General features: G+C 34.8%; 1 long non-coding RNA gene across 1 annotated transcript; it reads right to left on the bottom strand.

Moving 5' to 3' along the window:
- Positions 1 to 2,287: 2,287 nt before the first annotated feature.
- LOC148654958 (uncharacterized) lies at positions 2,288 to 19,395 on the bottom strand. The gene is made up of 4 exons (XR_015941164.1): positions 19,212 to 19,395; positions 13,474 to 13,611; positions 10,958 to 12,392; positions 2,288 to 2,700 (listed from the first exon to the last, which is right to left on the bottom strand). It is a non-coding gene; the product is annotated as an uncharacterized LOC148654958 (long non-coding RNA).
- Between the last annotated feature and the right edge of the window lie 302 nt (positions 19,396 to 19,697).

Below are 19,697 nucleotides of genomic sequence, written 5' to 3'. Positions count from 1 at the left end.
ACAGCAAGAATCTCCTGCAGCTGTCAGTCTGAAGCACCGTGTTTTTTAGGCCTCTGTTCAGCTTGCCTGCTGCAGCCAGAGAAACCAAGTGTTTGCTGACAGGTCCTCATCTGGGCAAGCTGAATTACTGTGTATGAAATCTAAGAGCCCAGAGCTAAAAATGGTCTAAAACTAAGAGTCCAGTTGTGAGATCAAGAGACCTAAAAAACCCGAGGTCCTTTTTATCTTGGTCCCTGCAAAGAACCACCCTTAATCCTTTAAGGAGAAATAAAAATCACATATATATAGTCATTGCTGGGTGTTAACATTTGCAGCTGAAAGGTAATTTTAGTGTTAGTCTTTATCGGCAGTGGTTTGACTTGTAATTTAAAAATGGAATCCGATTCCTTTTTGAATTATGAGAGAATGAAAAAAGGTTGAGAGAATATTGCCAGGATTTTACAGAGTTAATGTAATTGACACAGGACAAAAATCAACATCTCTCAGGGGTGTAGATCAGTCTTATTTTCCTGCATTTGTATAGGTTTTTATTACTACAGTACATAGACTACTACTGCAAATTAATCCTGAACTTCTAATTGGATGATAATGATAATACTTATGGCACCACAAAGCTGTTTTATGACATCAAGTAAATTGACTTTCTATAGTAAATGCTTTGCAATGTTACACATGTAAGCACAACTTCACATTATAGGTTCATATCCTGGTGTTGACCTATATTTGAATACATTTGATAGCTTTAACAGGCGCGCTTCTCTTTTGACAGTGCTCACGTGAATTGTACTTGGAATGAAAACCTGTGAGAATTGCCCAAATGTGCCTGTTCCCCTGGAGAAGACCACAGTAGTTTCTGCCCTGAAGTGTTGTTTGCCCATGAATATTATAGATTTCCCCTGGCAGTCTCCAGATTTGTATAATATTTTCTGTTTATAAAAGTATTTTGTTTTATGGTAGGTGGGGGATTTACAGTGTATAGAATGTGGTATCAATTTCTAGAGCACCAGTCTCTTCAAAAGTTCCGTGTAAAACCCAACACCTGTGCCCTCTGGAGGAGATGGAGAAGGCGACAAACTTCATCCTGATCTTTGACATTCTCTGAAGCTGCTGGACACTTTACTTAATTCTAAGAGCTGTCGCACAGAAAGAGAAAATAAGAGCAAAAAAAATAATATCTTATAGAAACTGGAAACCTCTCTCACCAAATTACTTTTTAGTTGATGTTGTGTTTTTCATATCTGGTAACGTTTACCAAACAGCTCACAAAACAATTAGAATAATTTTGCAAATATAACCAGAATCTCCTCCAATTTCAATGAATATTTCAGTGTTTTTATATGAAATGTGTAATATCTTGATTTATTTCCATTAATATAGTTTTCTCATTATCCTAAAACAGAACACAGTGATGCCCTTATTTTTTCTCATGAAGAAATTGTGAGGGACCTTGTTTTTTAAGCAATTAGGAGGTTAAGGTTTCTGTTAAAGGCTGGTTTTGGGACCCAGAGGAATCAATCTTTTATACATAGCCTATATATAGACTTTTAGATTTCTGTGTGAAGATGAGAGCTTACACTGAGCACCAGCAGAAGAACAATAGCTCTGTGTCATTTGAAATGTGGTCAGGTAGATTTCTTTTCTAGTGCCTATCGTACAGACTGCTTTCCAATGTCTTTCAAAGTGACGGTTACAGATCTAGAATCAGCAGGGTACACAATTCAAACCTCAGAAAGTAAGTGACATACCGTATGCAGTCATATAATCAACGAGAGAAAGGGCATTTGTTATTTCAGAAAGTTGAAAATGCTGTGTTCAATCATAACACACTTAAGAATACAGAAACTTCTAATAATCATTAAGAATGACATTTTATAGAATTCACCCTTGGGACTACTGAGACACAGAGCTTTTGTAGTGACATTTTCTGATCTCGGTAGAAAGACCATTGTGCATCTTCCTCCAGCTCCTCACTGACATGCAATAGTATTCATCCTGATCATATGTATTTTCAGCCACAGCAAGAAACTGTTTACCATGTAGGGAGACAGAGCAGCTCAATGATGTTTCTGCTATCAAACTTTCCAAAGATAGTATTTACAGCTCATTGCCTGAAATACAGGAAAATAATGAAGCCATTGTAGACTGTCCAAATTCTTTACTTTACAACCTTCTGGAAGAAATGTCTATTCTTAACATGGCATTTGGACTTGAAGTTGAGATTTACTGTACATGCACCATTAAACAAAGTTTTGTTGTTATTTTTATAAAGATATTAATCTTTATTGTGTTCTGCAATGATTGTGGTATAGCTGTGAGCTGTAGGTTTTGCCATTAAGTTCAATGTAAAAACTTTAATGATTTCATGATTTTGAAGTTTGGCGGGCATGGTAGCAGAGTGGAATTAGCATTTTTGCCTCACAATGCTGAGGCCCTGGGTTCAGTTCTTGACCTGGGGTGCTGCAGGATCTGCATGGAGTTTTCATGTTCTCCCCGTGTTCACGTAGGTTTCCCCAGGTTCCTGTTTCCCTGCAAAACATTGCAAAAACATACTGGCACAGTATGTTCATTTGCTTCTTGGAAAATTGGCCCTGGTGTGAATGTGTTTCTTGTCTGCCCTGCGATGGACTGGTGTCCTGTCCAGGGTGTATCCTGCTTTGCTCCCATTGCTTACTGAGATAGACTCTGGCTTCCCCCATAACCCTGAAATGGATGAAGAGGTTAGAAAATGATTTTAAAGAACATCATTAAAAACCTTGCCTTCCATTTTCAAGCCAAACCCAATTTAGAAAAGCTTTAAAGTCTTGTCCATTACCTTTTCCTTGCATTTTCTAATAGTATGAAACAACACCTTTCTTTACTTATAGAAATGAAGCCATTTTAATACCACAAAGCACTTTTTCCTGCTTAATAAAATCTTTATCCTGTTGTTATTATGGCAAACGTGAGACCATGGTACAATAATAATAGAATAAAAAATGTACAAAAACTTTTTCACTGCTATACCTGTTGAAGCTCTCTTTGTCCCTATTTTTAATCCATTCAATGGACTTTGGCTGTTTCAGAATTTTACCTAAAATCCTTCGTATTATCTTTTTTTGGGGGTGGGTGGGTAGATGTTTTGTACCTTATTCACTCAACTGAATCTCAGTTCATGTTAGAAATCTAGCTGTATCTTATAATTCTAACGGGACCGCACACCTCTAAAAATTTTCTGAATTGTAACTGATAGTGTTGGTTGATAAGAGAAGTGTGTTTAAAGTAAAGAGCTCCTGTGTCTTTTGAATGAAGACTGCTGTGGAAAAGAAAACAGTCTCCTATCATACTTTATCTTATTTTATTCAGCAATTTTGTACGTGTACACACTTGGTATAGATTTTCACTCAAGCTATCACTCAGGCTAGAGATCAAGTCAAATCATGTGCTCCCAGGATCATGAAGATATGTGATGCCAGAGATGTGTATATTTGCGATAAACCTTGCAAGGCAATGTCTGAATGATGATACAGGTTTTTAACTTTATCTACACATTATTAAATAACAGAAGTTATTTTCAGTTGGAGATTCTCTTGAACGCTGTTATGATGATGGAAATTCATTATTTAAGAAATCGCCTTCCTTGTGCTCAGGATTGTTATGTGTTCTTTGTTCTTGTCATGCATATTGCATTGCTTCTTTGTCATTCAACTAGGAAAGTGTGTAGTTAAGCCCATTTTTGTAAGCTTGCCGCAATTCTTAATAACCATGTCTCTAAAAGTAGTGATGTACTTGCAAAATCTGTTCCTCATTTTTGTACATACAGTATACTGTATGAAAGAAAGAAAGTCAAAATCATTGCGAATTTAGGGTTTTTGTTTGAGACACAGATGTAATATCATTTTCTGAAGTCATGCAGGACAGCAGGAAAAATATACATTTTTGCTTTATTTGTTAACAAATACTAGCCGTGGGTGATGTATTTTAAGTACTGTATATGACACATTATGCAATGTACTATACATGTATAATGATATTGTATGAATTTGATTAAGGCCTATTTTATTTTCTGTCAATGTAACTTTATTAAAAGTGTGTGCTGCAAAGAATTGCCAGAATTTATGACATGCAGCATTTCTAATTAATTTTCTTATGGGTGAGCAATATACAGTATTTCAAAATATTAACATATAAAAGCAGTAAACACTACTTAATAAAATACTTTTTCAATATTTCACTCCTGTCTGGAATAGCCATTGACATTGCCAAGGAACTGGGGTGGTTTTGTAAAGAGAACAATATACAGTACATTGCTTTACAGTGGAGTAAAAACATGCCAAAGGACACATGTCAGTGTGTTAAAAAGGGGTAGAAATGTATTCACTTTGATAAATTTCAGTATTCAGTATACTCAGATCAGAAAATTTCAGAAGATTCTATAAAGGCTGTTCTCATTGTTAGAACACAATATTAGTACAACAGTAAGATATATGAGGAATAATATATAAAGCAGAAAATAATTCAATGTTCCATCAATAAAAATAATGAAATATGTTTGTGATCTAATACATGTGTACTGTATAATTCAATGCGTAGTATATTATAATCTTGTAAAATCATTTAAGTGGACGGGAATTTTGAAGGTCTTAACACAAGCAAGAATTTGAATTCTTGATATAAATGGAAGTCTGTAGTACTATACTGTATTTTAAAAGACTTCTTAACTTACAGTACAGACGTGTGACAACCACAAAATAATAATATCTAATATCAGAGTGACTGGGTGCATCTGTGTGCAGTGTCTTTTGTGTGTTCTCCCTGTGTTTGTACCAGTTTTTGCTGGGTGCTCTAATTTTTTCATACAGTTGAACGACATACTAGTAGGTTAATTGAGTGCTGGGAGAATGACCCTGGTGTGAGTGTGTGTCTGTCTGTGCCCTGTGAAGAGCTGGTGTCCCATCCAGAAAGTATCTGGCCTTGAGCCCATTGCTTGCCAGGATAAGCTCTGGCTGCTCCCCTGCAAAACTAAATTGGATAAAGCATTTAGAAAATGGATAGATATTAATATCAAGACAAATATCCTGACATAATGATCAGTCCAATTCTAACCTCAGCCACTTCTGCTCACTACATATTAAGTATCAGGATTCTGGTGTACTTGACTATTAAGTTTTGCCGATAAATTATAGACATACTGTTGCACCTGAAACTTAAGACATTTTTGGATGCAAAACAAATATGAAAGAAATCAATTGCAGAAAGAATGTGCCTACATTCACATATATCATCGAGTCCCTTTTAAAAATGAAAAGGTAATGTTTTAAAGATTAAGTATACTTTATGGACTTGTTTAAGTGCTTCATTGAACTTATTATGAATATGTACAGTAGAAAACACACAGAAATGTTTGGAAGCTTATTAAAAATATGTATTTAATTCAGTTAATTCAGTTCCAAATTTGGCCAGAGACATTACTGAAATAATTATTTTTTTCTTTATTTGATATACTGTATAAGCATGTTAATTTGTTCATATTGGAAAATTTGGAACTTCTGTGCTGTGTTTTCCCATTAAGTAGTAGTAGATTGTTCTAGATGGATCCGGATTTAACAAAACACCCTGCCCCCCTAACTAAAGCATTTGAATTAAACTTTATTTAATAGATAAGACAGTTTTATGAGGGGGAAAGTGATTCTCATACGCACATGCTTGTTGTGTAGCATTCTCTCATGATTTCATGCTTTACTGATGGAAAATTAGACCCTGGCGTATTAGTAAACGAACAGGGAATTGCAGCAGAATCAGGCTGTTATTGCCTCAGGACATTTCACTGACAACAAGAAAAAATATTCCGACAAAGCAATGTCACTGGTTGCTAATGCACTCTAAACAAAATGATAAGAACTCCAAATCCCAAGCGTTGTCAAGGAACTTCAGAAATGTCTTTTTTTTTTAAATGCTAAACTTTATTCAAAGCAAATTTTTAAGATGAAATAATGGATTACTGCTACCAAGTGACATAGTGGGTTATCTAAAAGCTTATTTCCATTTTTTTTTCTATTCTATATACTGTATACAGTATACTGTACGATCAGACTAGTAGATGTTACTTTGTGGCACATTTTCATCTAAATAAATGCTACCATCTGTATGCTTTATATGTGCATTTTAAGAAAAAAAATGCACTTACTGTACCTTATTAAGTTAATTTTTTTTGGCATATCGGCTTGAAAAAAACATTGATTTCCGTGATGGCATAATCATTAGCACCAGCAATTGTGACCACAAATCCTAATTTGCACTGCATATGTTTTTTAAGTTTGTTCTTCAGTTTAGAAGACAAGGATGCAGCTGCCAGTTCGTTAAATAACATTTCTTCCTAATGCATCAAAAATCTAAGGATGGGGGCTAAACTAATGATTCACATGACACAATCTGTTCTCATGGGGAATACTTAAGAAAGACCATCCATAATGGAAATAAGTGTTCAAAATGTACAGTTTTTACTTTTGGTGATTAAACACTTGCATCTCTTTTGTACATCAAATTTAAATGAAGATGATTTAGAGGTGGACCGTTCAGTGACATTATGCTTAGCACTGCTACCTCACAGCTTTTAGTCGCTGAATTTAATTCCAGATTAGGGTGCTTTCTGTGAGGAGCTGTCAAGTGTTCACATGGGTTTTCACTGGGTGCTCCAGTTTCTTCCCACTTAATAATGGCATGGCTGGATACAGTAGGTTAATTGGCATGTCTAAATTGTCCATACAATGGATCAGCATGCTTAAGTGTAAGAAAAAAAGTGCCACAGAAAATGAGGTTCGGGAGAATAAGAAAAAAAATGTCCCTGAATGAAGAATCAGATTTTCGCAGAATCAAAATGTGTTTTTCTTTAAATACCCAATGAGTGTGACGATAAAGATTCATCAATCTGATTTTAATCAACCAATAAACCAATCAATCAATACAAATACAGTGCAAATAGATTTTTGCTATAGACAAAGAACAGTAGTTAACATTTTTTTAAATAATCACCCAGTAACAATCAAATATTAAGTAATATCAAAATATATTTGTTAAAGGAGTTTCATTTAAACATACTGTATGAGGTAATAATTATCATCATTTTTAAAATGGAATTTTAACAGTTCTGTTCAAACTACAAAATAAATTATTGATATAAGTACTTTCTTTCTTAAAATATGTACTGATGCTTTGTGAAACAAAAAAAAGATCATTATATGCAATTTGAAAAAAAATCTTTAACAGACTTAGGGGAAAAATATGCTACATCCATCAACAGAAGAAATGAAAAAGGAAACAATTGCTCATAATAGCCACGTTAAAGAATTTGTTCAATCATGCATTTTCATTGTATAAACACTGTACATAGTAGTACTCATGATAAAGGAAAAAAGGGCAAAAAGAATCGACATTTTGGCATTTCATCAAGGAATTCTTGTCTTAAGATCAAAAAGGAACACAGTCATTCCCTCGACACTGCCAGGGTGTCTCCCTTAAGATCCTCTTTGAACAGCAGAATACTTCAAGATCTTCCACCTTATAGTGTATTCAAGAAATAGCTTCCTCATTTTCTCCCCTCAGCAGCTGTCTTTCTATAAAATGCCCCATGGTGACAGTACAATACATACAGAACACAAACATGCCGTTACTGCCCTCCAATAAAACAATACGTTAAGAGATGGGGAACATGAAATAAAAGTTGTCTATAACAGTGGTTTTCAGTCCTGGAGAGCCCTGTGTCTGCCAGTTTGGGTTCCAACTGGGCGTTTAATCACCAGTGCTAATTGCTGCCAGTAATTGATCTGCTTGCTTGTTTAGGTGTTTTTTTTTCTGTAATCAGGCCTTTGTTTCAAAAACACCCCAGTACAATGGTTCAGAGGTTGAACAAGACTCAAAATTTGTCTATAATAGTGGTTGTCAGTCCTGGTCCTGGGTAACTCCTGTGTCTGCTAGTTTTTGCTCCAGCAAAACAGAGTCATTTATCCTGTGTTTTAAAGCCATTTTTACATTTTCTTTTAGCTATTGAAAAGCTGAATGTTTTTTGTAATTGGTATGAGTTCTGTGCTAATTAGTGTGTTTCAGGACTATCCACATGCAGTTGTGCAGGCTCAAATATAACCAATCGGACTTAAGCAGATGGAAAATACTGAGTCAGTGGTAGTGTCTGATACAGTGTCATTCCCACCTGTGTCTGCTCTTCATCATTTGATCGCCCATTTCAAGCTGTTTAGTCAGAAATAAGGAAGAAACTTCTTACTTGGCAAGTTGAGGACAGACTGTATAAATTTTTTTGTGTTGAAATTTCTGGTAATTCTGCATTTTAACTGGGGTATTGAAGCAAAGGACTGAGTGCAGACAAGCATCACCCCAAGCCAGTAAACAGGTCAGTTGCAGGCACCAATTAGCACTGGAGATTTAAGGGTCTAGTTTGCACAATGCCTTTTCCTTAAGATGTTTAGTGTTGTTGTAGGAGCCATTAAAGCTATTTTACTTGACAAAATAAAAACTTTCTCTAAATGTTCTTTCTCAGCATGAAACAAAGCTTATCCCATCACTAGCCACAAACACCTTTATTAAAACATGCACTCCAAGGCTTCTATAGTTGTTGGGACTGTGCTAGGAGAGAGAGCCAGAGACATGCTACTGATGTCACATGCATGGAACAGTGTTATACTCTGCATACTGTGTGCCTACTAAACATAAACCTTGATTGTCCTTTGGAGCTAGTTTTTGTTTGTTTTTTTCTCTGATCGCCTTTCAGTTTATTCACCTTTTCTTAGCATTAGTTTAGGAACCCAAGTGCAATGTACTGTATATTAAAGCATTTCCATTGATTGATGTATTGATCTACGGGAATACAGTATTTAGGAATTAAGTGTGGCTACTGCAGATCTGATTTTAATTATTTAAGGCTTTCTCCAATGTAAACCAACACTGACAATAGTGATATACAGTCTCCTTAAAATTATTGAAACGAAGATTTTTTTTTTCTTTAAAGCTGTAACTCGCATGAGCCAAACCACCTCCTTATAATATCATTATTTTATGGCAAACAAAATTTAACATGCACAAAACATTCTTCCAGGACTTATCAACACAACCACTAGTGCTAAAACAATAAATCGGACAAGCATTTCACACAATTTCTGAAGTGCCTAAAGGCAAAAGATTTTTGATGCTTCTCAATTCCTATTAATGTAAAAACAAAATACAAACTTAGTTTGCATTTATTTTGTAACATGGATCAGCAAATGTTTTATCTACAGACTTACTTTTTAAACTGTAAAATCCGAGAGTGTGTTCTTAAAATTCATACTCCACCAACATCCATGATTTCAGTAACTGCTTCAGGGTGGACCACTGATGCTTGCTCCTGACAGGTTTTAAATTATACAAATAAGTTAAAATATACAACACTGTTGAATTTGAAAGAGTGTAAAATTCAATGTATGCTTTAAAAAATAAACCTTAGTTTTTCATTTACAACAAGGATTTGTAAAATGCACATAAAAGATGTAATTGTAATTACAGTAAGTGTACTGTATCTAGTATAAAACTTTATTTACAGAAGTGATTACAGGCAGTTAATTGTTGGAAACACAAGACTGCATATTAAAAAAAACAATCTCAGGTTTAATTGAGACGCAGGAGTGATTAAAGAGGAACCAGCTGAATTCTTTTATTATTTTTTGTTCTGGTAAGTTAATGGTTCTTGACACAGCATTCCATTGTAACGTGTGATTAAGCAGCTCCAACAAACTTTTTCACTGCTACTGAGGTATTTGTTTTGGAATTTGCACAAAGGATGTGATTAATGATCCAAAATCTTTACGCCATTTTTTTTCTGTGAAGATGTGTTTAAATTGTAATATTGAAAGCAACATACCAGCCAGCTAGCTCCCAATACCCTCAGTCATACAGTTCTTCAATCCCAAACATGACTCAGACACGTTGCCATCCTACTGTAAACTTCATGGCTCAGGCCATTAGACCAGGTTCAGCTTCCAGTGGAAAGTTGACCTGTACTGTAACTGCCTTATAATATAAAAGATTAAGTGGAAACTAGGTAAAATAATCTCCTTCTTTAAACTCTTCACCTGAATCTTCAGTGGATTGGCAGATTTGTAAGAATTAAAATCAGATTTTGTTATTGTGTTGCACAACTATCAGGATCCTGGAATGGAACTTGAATAGTTTGTGAGGAGAATGAATCAAACCTGCTTTAATTTACAAGAATTCAGAGTAGCTGTTGTGCTGCTAAGAAGTGTTTTGAATTCAAATAAACTAATCTTCACGTGCAGTGTACCTATACGTAAATGACCAAGATGTCAGATGAATTTGCAGATTAATGCATTAAATTCCTGCACTCCTAAAGAATATCATCTGCAGGCCCCAGATTTATGCCTTGCGTTATTCCAAAGCAAGTTGTCTTGAGAAAAGGTATTGAACGATTTTATCTGACACATTTCAACGTCTAAATCATGAGGTATTATCATAGCATGTTACTATGTTTCACTGAAAATCACTTGCAAAGCCTTTGCCTTCATCGTTTGTTGCTATTATTCATAACAGTTGGTGTGCTGGCTTCCAAACAGTGCTTCTTTTCACAAAATGTGCTACTGCATTCACAATTTTTAAATAATTTGACTATAATTCAAAAATAAAATGGTAGAAGTACATCAAAAAGTATTCCTAAAATACATTAGATTTCCCGAATAAAAACAAATCAAATAAGTGATTTGCATTGTTTTGACCATTTTTCTGATTTTAATTCTATTTTGGAAGAAATTATTTATTTATCAAAGTGTAAGTCAGGGAGCAAGGGAAGAAGAGAATACCTACATGTCAGCATTCTTCAATACACTTAGATAATCCCTTATAAAGAAGCAAAGCAAAGGCATTTTGTGAGCCTTCTTTCAAGAATGGCAGACAGATCAGACAATCAAATCTTTTAACTTACCTGTTACAACTGGCTTTACTGTGCAATGGAGGGTAACTGTGAGGATGTCAACCAAAACCTTATTTCAGTTGCTTCATAATGCAAAGTAATTACTGTTGTATTTATAAACACCCTTGACTGATTCTCGGCAATAGAGAAAGTGGTCTTTCTCTTTGTGAGTGAGGCCCATTTGAGGGACCAAAGGCTAGTTACTGAACTCCCTGGATGGAAGACAAGGAACTTCAGGCAAACAAAAACAGAAAGAGCTATGGGGAACAGGTTCTGTACCTTTATGGCCTGACATTATGTTGTTTAAATAAGACAAAATTCTTCTAATAAGTTAAATAACTCCCTCTTGAGCAATTTCCTGAATGCTGATTTACAGCCAGACAAAACAAATGAAGCCCAGTACAACCATATTACATCATGTTAACAAAACAATGATTGTCTATTGCTGTAATTTGCCTGTTGAATGTAATTACAACCAAAGGTCCAGTAACAATATTGTTAAACTCAAACTATCTAGGAGTAATCAAATTCTGGGCAGAATGCCCAGGTGTATGGTGTTGCTCACTCCAGAAAACAAATGGAAATAGACACTTGTCTATTACTAACTGGCAAAGGAAATATATTCTAATAGCTCTGAATTAAGAATAACTGTGACTAAATTGGCCCAATTACCATTACATAAATTTACTAATACACAATGAATTGAAATGAAAACACTGCAATAAACCCCTCTAAACGTGAAGCAAAATAAAGTTGCTCAAAGAGTCTTTTTGAATCTTTAGTGTTGTTGCACTATAATGGATTATTATTGCTTTTGGAATAAAACATTGTGCTGTATTTAATGGATCTTGTTCCAGAAATTAATCTCTTATAGATGTTTGTTGTTTCAAAGAGAATGGTTAATCCATGAGTGAAATGCTGGTGTGTATGTGAATTGGATTCTGACACTATGTAGAGAAATAAAAAAACAGAACATACAATTAACTATTATATGACATTTTAAGACATTTAGTTTTTGACTGATCCTTGTTATTTATTTAAATCATTTCTGTTCACTGGAGTACCATAAATAGCAATGTTTTGTAGTGGATCGTCATACCTACATACTGATGTTCACAGCCACACAAATATAGAATATGCTGTACATTCAAGCCACACAAACATTGTAATGTTATATTCCAAACCGTGAGACACTTAATGTCTAATAGCAGTGTCACAGTCAAAACATCACTGAAGTGACCAGCTGTAGTTCCAGAATTTTATATGCTGTATGCGGGGTGTAGGGAAGTTAAAGTACATATTAATACAGTACAAACATGAAGTAAGTCTGGATTCAGAATAGAAGCAGTAAGGTATTTTGTTAAGTTCCAATAAATAATTGAAAAATACTGATCCTCTATTGTGTCTTTCTGCTTGTCCATTAGGCACCAAAGTATGACCGATTCACCTACAATGAAAACAGAAGTAAATTAATTTAAGAAAGGGACTGACAAATCCAAGACATTTAGCCGATTTATTCCAAGTACGCAACTAAACATTATGATTATGATCTTCAAATGAAAAACTGCAGTACATTTATGAATGGAACACGTTGCTCAAGACACCGTATAAGCTTATGAAGTTGTTACTCATGTGTGCTCTTTTTAAGATAAGTCTAGCTGTTTTACTGTGGCTGTAAGAATGAGTGATTAATCAGTGATCTTAAACAATGTCCCCATCTTAAGTTTTACCTTTAGCAATTTAAGTACCTTTTAATAAAACAGATGGCAATATGGACTTTAAAATAAAGTATAATTAGCATTCTAAGGCCAAGGTGGCTCCCAAAGCCTTTGAAAGTGTGTTTTAAGACTTGGCTAATATTTGTCACAGTAGCTGTTTATATTTTCATGTGCATTTAAGTTGAAGCATTTGCTTCTTCAATATGATTGAAAATCTGGTGTGCTGCAACAAAGGGTTTCACTAACAATGCTTTCCAGAGAAAGCTGACACTGGTGTTACTGCTATTTACATACTGGTAACACATTGGCAGGAATTTGCATAATGTTTTGTAGCTGTGTGCTCAGGGGAGCTGCATTGTAACATATTGGTGCTTAATGAACTCTGAAAAAATTGATTTTCCACAGAGTAAATTAAGAAATGCATTATAGCTGTTAAACCAATCTTGAGGGAAATCGGAAGCTTCCACTGCTAAACTATGCTTGGTAAGTAATAAATTACATGTTATACTTATTTGGCTTAATTCATGCTAATTTTGCCCAATTAATGTATCACAGTAATTCCAAAGCCTGTCACAGGAGAGCTAATTATTTATTGGATTTTTGTGTTCAACTCCCTGGGAGTCTACCAGCAAACAAACTTGTGATTGTCTTTCGATTTCAGTCCCAGTGACACTCCTGCGTGGGGGTGAACAGCAGCTCTGCCTTCTTCTACACAGCGAGAATGAATCATTGTTTACAAGACCTTGCTGTTGGTGACAACCTGCTCTCCTATCAAAGTTATGTGATACATTTTTTCCATTGTTTCACTACCTTCAGATGTCGTAATTTGGCCCTTTTGGGTTGAGAATTCCCACTGAGGAAGACATTTTCTTTTCTGTAAATGCTTTGTAATTTTCCAATGAAAGCAGGGCAGCAGTCATTTTGGCAAATTTGGATGAAGCAACCAACCTGAACAGACAGAAAAGAGACAATTAAAGTTTGAAAAGAGAGATAAATGCTGTGGTGATTTTTGTTTTCAATTAGTCAGCTTGTCACAACACTATTTCTTAAGGATCCTGATTGTGATTCTCCGTGAATGGTTCCTTATCACTTTAGCTTTTATTTTTTTCCTAAAAAAAGAAGCATATTTATGATAATTAAACAATTAAGATACAGTATAAATACTGTGATACTGATCTTTGAAATGAGACCTGATTTATATCAGAAAGTTTATATGAAGGTGTACTTGCAATTCTAAAATCAGAGTTGGAACTTTAAAAAATGAAACAGGTGATAAATGGCTTGTTGCCTTATGCTCTTTGTTGCATGAAAGACACAAGTGCATTATTAATTATAGCTATATATAAATAGCACAGTTTGTTGCAATAAAATGCATTAAACTTTGATAAATCCGACAGAAATCAGGAAAAAATATAAACTCACACCCTAATGGAACATTGAATGGAATGACAAGGCCTAATTGTTCTTAGAAAATCTGGCAGTGTTCCTGGAAAATGTTACATGCAGGCAAGCTTTTTTAAGCAAGTTGGAAGAAATAACATTTCTACTATTTTAACTTAAAGTTCAAAGAATGGCTTCATCAAAGGAACGTTTATTAAAAATAAATCTAGGAAGAAAATATACTGTCAATTTGAGAACTGGATTTTATTTCAAATTTGTAAAATAGATCAGATGAATGGCATGCATATTTAAGGTGGGTGATTGGTTTGTAATAAAGTTAATATGTGTTTTGCTCAAGCTTGACTTCTTAAGAACCTTGAAATATCTGTGATAATAAAAAGTAGCTAAAATAGCTATTGAAATCAACATATATTGATTAGTCAATTAAGGGCCATACTGTATTAACCAAGGAATTAATTAAAAATTACAGAATACATTTTAAGAATGGCTAAGGGGAAGTGTTTAAAGAGCAGATTAAACAAATGTTGCTCAGTAAAACTTACTGACAGTCACTTGACATCTAACATCTATGCAACTAACATTAGATAAACAGTGTCAAGCTGTGCAAATCCCAGGATTCTCCTTCATAACGGTTAGTGAATGAATAAGAAGTAGGGAAAGCAAAGCATGACTAGTTACTACTGTTTCAAAATGACACACAGTTCATTTTAAATACTAACATTCACATCCACACAAATGTGGAATATAGTTATGTCCACTTATTTTCCCTTTCAAAGCCAAAATTAATACAAGTCAATTGTCTCTTACTTTTTCTAGTTTGTAGGTAAAAAGAATTCATACCCTAAGGTCCTACGTGTACTTTTGCACTTCAGTATAAACTGAGTACATTTTGTATTGACGTGTTATAACAGCATGTTATTATGACATTTACGTAAAATAAAATTGCAGGACTTCATCTCTATCAAAGTGATGGTACTGCAGATTTTTAATGACAGACGTGCCATAATGGGTTTCTAAGTCATTGTTAATAAGTTTGAAGATTTACAGATATGACGAAAACAGAATTTTTAGCTGTGTTTTACTGTTTCAAAGTCCTTGGTAGGCGTACCTAGACATAGCAGTTCGAAGTGTATATTGCCTTCTCAAAGTCACAGTTTGCCAGTACAATGCAACACTTGACAGGTCTTACAGAAATTCATCACGCTAAGCTGAATTATTTCTGCCATGTGTTAATTTATTAACAACCAGTGCATGCTCTAATGTACAAAATTAGCATATACATTTTTAACCTGGAAACAGAATCATGAATATTCGTCAGGCTTGTGATTCTTCTTTTTTATATTTTTGGGGGACTGAGAAATGGGGGATAAGGGTGACAAAAGAAAATGATTTATATTCAAGACAACTTTGATCAGGGTGTCACATAATGAATGTGTAGAATTACAGACTATTGATGCAAAAAGGGGCAAGATGTAAACCGACGAAATGTCTCAATTAGTTTTTAGCACATTTTACAGGGTCCATGAGACTCCCTATTTTTATAACCTTAGCCCTTGATTACTGTTAATTCTTTTGTGAAACTTTGATAAATCAGTACTGTACCAATATCAAAACTAAAATACAATATGAATCTGAGATACTTATGTTATTTGCTCTCTATGTACGAAACACTCACACAAAGTCTTGGACTACAAATAACTAGTACCCTAATCCACTGTGTTTTATCTTAATCCATCAAAGAGATACAGTAGCATGCAGGCTTCCATATACTGTACTTTACCAAGACATTTCTATATTTACCTTAGGAAGAAGACATATCACCAAGGAATGGTGCAGGTCATTCACTATGCTTGCTGGATATCTCCTTTACCATTTATTTTGGTAAAAATAACCAAAATAAAGGGTTATTTTTACATCCTACTAAACACAGAAAAGAAAGCGGTTCCAGAAGATCATGAATAAAAATAAAGCCTGATCTGGTCTATGGAAAGGCCTTGCCAAGCATCCTTGACACTTTTTTGCTAATTTTCCAGCTCCAGTTCCCGCATGTACAATGGCAATTCAGCTGACCTACAGTATTTAGAGATCAATTTCACAACAATAACAATGATTAGAGGCATTTTGAAGTGCAAGGACCATTAAAACAAACAGCTGAAGGCTGCTGCAGCATGGATTACAGAGAAGCTAAGCAAATAAAGAACAGCAGATCACCAAAATATGAAATAATTTTAGAGTGATTATCTACAAGGCTGCACTGCTACCTACTCTCTACATTTGAAGATTCTTGTGGTTGCAGACCTGCTCTGTACTACTTTAAACATGAACAGAAATTAAAGAAAGCAGTCTACAGCAAATGTTTGCAACTTATGTCTTCTACCATTCTTCACTAGCTACTGAATGTTTTTTTTTTAATGTGAAATTTAGATCACACATAAAATTGGTATGTAAGACTAAACTGTTGACAGATTTCACTCAATTACTGGGGTATAGAATAATCTTCACATATTATCCATTTAAGAATTATTGGTGATGATGCAAGTGTGAATTCTCTCCTCTTAAATACACTTTCTTAAAGGTCTAGGAAAGCGGCAATTTAAAATAATGATAATAATAATAATAATAGTGAACTGTGCAGTATACTGAAATGAAATTTGGGGTTATAATAATTGTCATGCAGTTGCAAAGGACCCTGTCAAATAAAAAGGCATAGTTGTGATCTAACTCTCCATCTCCTGTATGCTTTAGAAGAAATAAAGGTGTAAAATGCATGTTTAAAAGATGCACCGATTAACTTGGCATATAAAAGAGATGCTATTAAAATGATTGAAATATTCCTGCTTGTATTCACTGTTGTTCTGGCAATGACAGATCCTGATTGCTTGTTTCAGCTTTGCGGTATCTAAACATAAGGCTCAATATATACTGTACTACCATCATCTGAAAGGATAATTCTTTACCCTGGCATGCATGGGAAAAATGCAAATTGTCATCATTTTTAAAAAAGATGCCTCACAGTCAAGCTTAGAAGTGCTCACACATGTGTCAGTCTAAGGCAACAGTAAAAACTGACAATGGCTACCTTCTTACTTCTTACAGCGTCTTACAACAAAGCAATTACAGTTTGCATGTGCTGTTTTATATGCTAGTATCTTTTGAAGTCCTGTTTTGTTTAATGGATACCTCAAGATGTATAACTCCCTTGAGGATATGATGTGCCTTGATACTGTTTACTGCTTTTTTTCCAGTAATGGTGAATGTACTGTACTTCGAGTGGGGAATAAAAATACAAGTTTGGCACTTTGTGAATATTTTAATAATGAAAAGTTCTAATACGTTTTAAAAAAATTGACAGTGCAAATCAATAGGACACCTGCCAAAAGAAATCAAAGCACTTACTTATTTATGAACACTTTTGTGTTGGATCCGCCCTGCTTTTAAGTATTGAACTCAGATGTGTTCTAGAGATTAAATGGCTAGAAAGTATTGGGTGCAAGTCTGGCATCCTTTCTTCTTTCAGGCTACAACAGATACCATAATGGCAGATATACTGTATATTCTGATCCAAATGGTGAAGGAAATCTCAGCTCATGTTTATTCCTCATTCTCATTATCTTATGATGTAAATATCAGAGTATGTTTAATTTGATTCAGCCTCTACTATGGTTGTTCTCCAAACAAACATAATATCTGAAATTTTACAATCTAAAGGTTTGACCTTGGGTGGGATCCATAAGCTTTGAAAGATAGTGAAAAAAGATCAATTTACAACAACAAAATAATAGTCTTTTGTTTGATTAAAAAAAGCAAGCTTCAAGTTACAACTATAATTTAAATTGTGTTTCTTTATAAGAAACATTTATTCTGTTGTTATAAAAGTTTTTTTTGCAAGAATAAAAGTAAAAGTTACAGGATTTAGTAAAGCACACAAATTAATCATCTGACTTATTTTGTTCACTCCTCTCAGCTTGCACATAATTATGAACTGTAGGTGCTAGAATTGCTGAAAAACATATGAATTGGAACAGAATTGGAACTGTAAAGTTTTTACAGTTTATCAAATGCATTATCAAATGCATTTAGCAAAAACATCATCCAGGAAAGAGATTAAAAAGAAAACAAAGAATAATAATCTCTAATTACAGTAACAGGAGGATCACCTATGAACTACTTTTTTGATTCTGGAAAAGGGGAGGGATGAGAGACTGAAATTTGGCAGGAGCAGAGTGGCTGAGAAGATGGCAGATAAGAACCAGAGTTTTGAATCATGATGCAAAAGGGAGCCGGCAGAGAGACTGGAGTCAAAGAGTTTCATGAGGGAAACAATGAGGGGAAAACATAAGGCAACTGGCAAAATTCTCCATGAGTTAGAGTGGACAGATGGTCAGAAAGACTAAGGTGTGATAATGTAGGCAGGAGAGTATCATGGCCTTCACCAGAAGCTGTGTAGATCAGCTGATAAGGAAGGGGGGCATTAGCGCTTTTTAGATGATAAGAATAGGACTATGTGTTGGGAATAGGGCAGGGAGGGATCAAGAGACACAGCAGGATTTTTAGCGGAGGAGGAGATGGAGAGGGTGGTGGCTGAGCCAAAAAGGCGGGAAAGAGAGGGAGAGGCCCACAGAGGAAGAGGAAGGAGAAGGAAAAAAAGATTCAGAAGGAAATGGCTGTGCGACAGGTAGAGATTGGATGAGGTGACATGAGAGAGGTTTGACTTCCATCAGGATCTGTTGTTGTTTAAATAAATTGACTTCAGAACTATACAGCAGGGAGAAAACATAAGTTTTGATTTGGAGAAAAGGTTTGTTTTATCACTGCTGCTGTAAAAAAAGACTGAACTAAACGTGAACATACTCTAGACAATCTGAATGAGTCACATTTGAAGTATACTGCCAGTATGTTTGGATTTGTAAACCATTTTTGAAGAAGAACTTTGTGTTGTTTTTAATTTCCAAAGTGAATTAACAACATCAGCCAGACCTAGTTTGCCTGAAGAGTCCGACCTTTAGTCAGAAAATTGAATTGTATAAATATACTTTGCATTTTTAATTTTATACAATTTCTAGGACTTAAAGGTCTAGGGTTTTTTTTTATCACATACCCTCTTTATCAGCATTATCTGTATTCTGTCATGAGGAACAATAGATTACCATCATGGCTTGGGATTTCTTTTTGTAATGATGGCACTCGAATCCTCTTGTCCCTTCTTTCTCCTACTTCAACAGCAGCAGGAATGTGGCAGGCTTCAGACTGCTCCTACAGAGAAAAATCCAAGGTCAGACACATGTTGTCTGCAAGACATCTAACCGATTGGCTGATCCGCCAGAAAATTTGAAGAATGCTTTTCCTGATTGGTTAGTTCATCAGTTGGCAGCCTCATACCTTGGGCATTAGAGTCTTGTAGGAGTATGGATTTAATAAGTCAAGAGTGAACTCAAGAGTGTTGATACAAATGCTTTCTTTTTAGTTAATAAAAGATTTGGCAGGGCTGTCCTTTTTCATTATATTTCTGTCCATTCTTCCTGTTTATTCTTTAAAAATAACACTGATTGATTCATTTTCACTTTAAGAATAATGTATCATTAGACAATGCACTGTTTTACAAAATATTCTGTCTGAACATACTGTATATTATT

This window comes from Lepisosteus platostomus, chromosome 9 (assembly GCF_059453375.1).
Source record: "Lepisosteus platostomus isolate fLepPlt1 chromosome 9, fLepPlt1.hap1, whole genome shotgun sequence".
NCBI lineage: Eukaryota > Metazoa > Chordata > Actinopteri > Semionotiformes > Lepisosteidae > Lepisosteus > Lepisosteus platostomus.
This window is presented reverse-complemented; position numbering and strand designations above follow the sequence as displayed.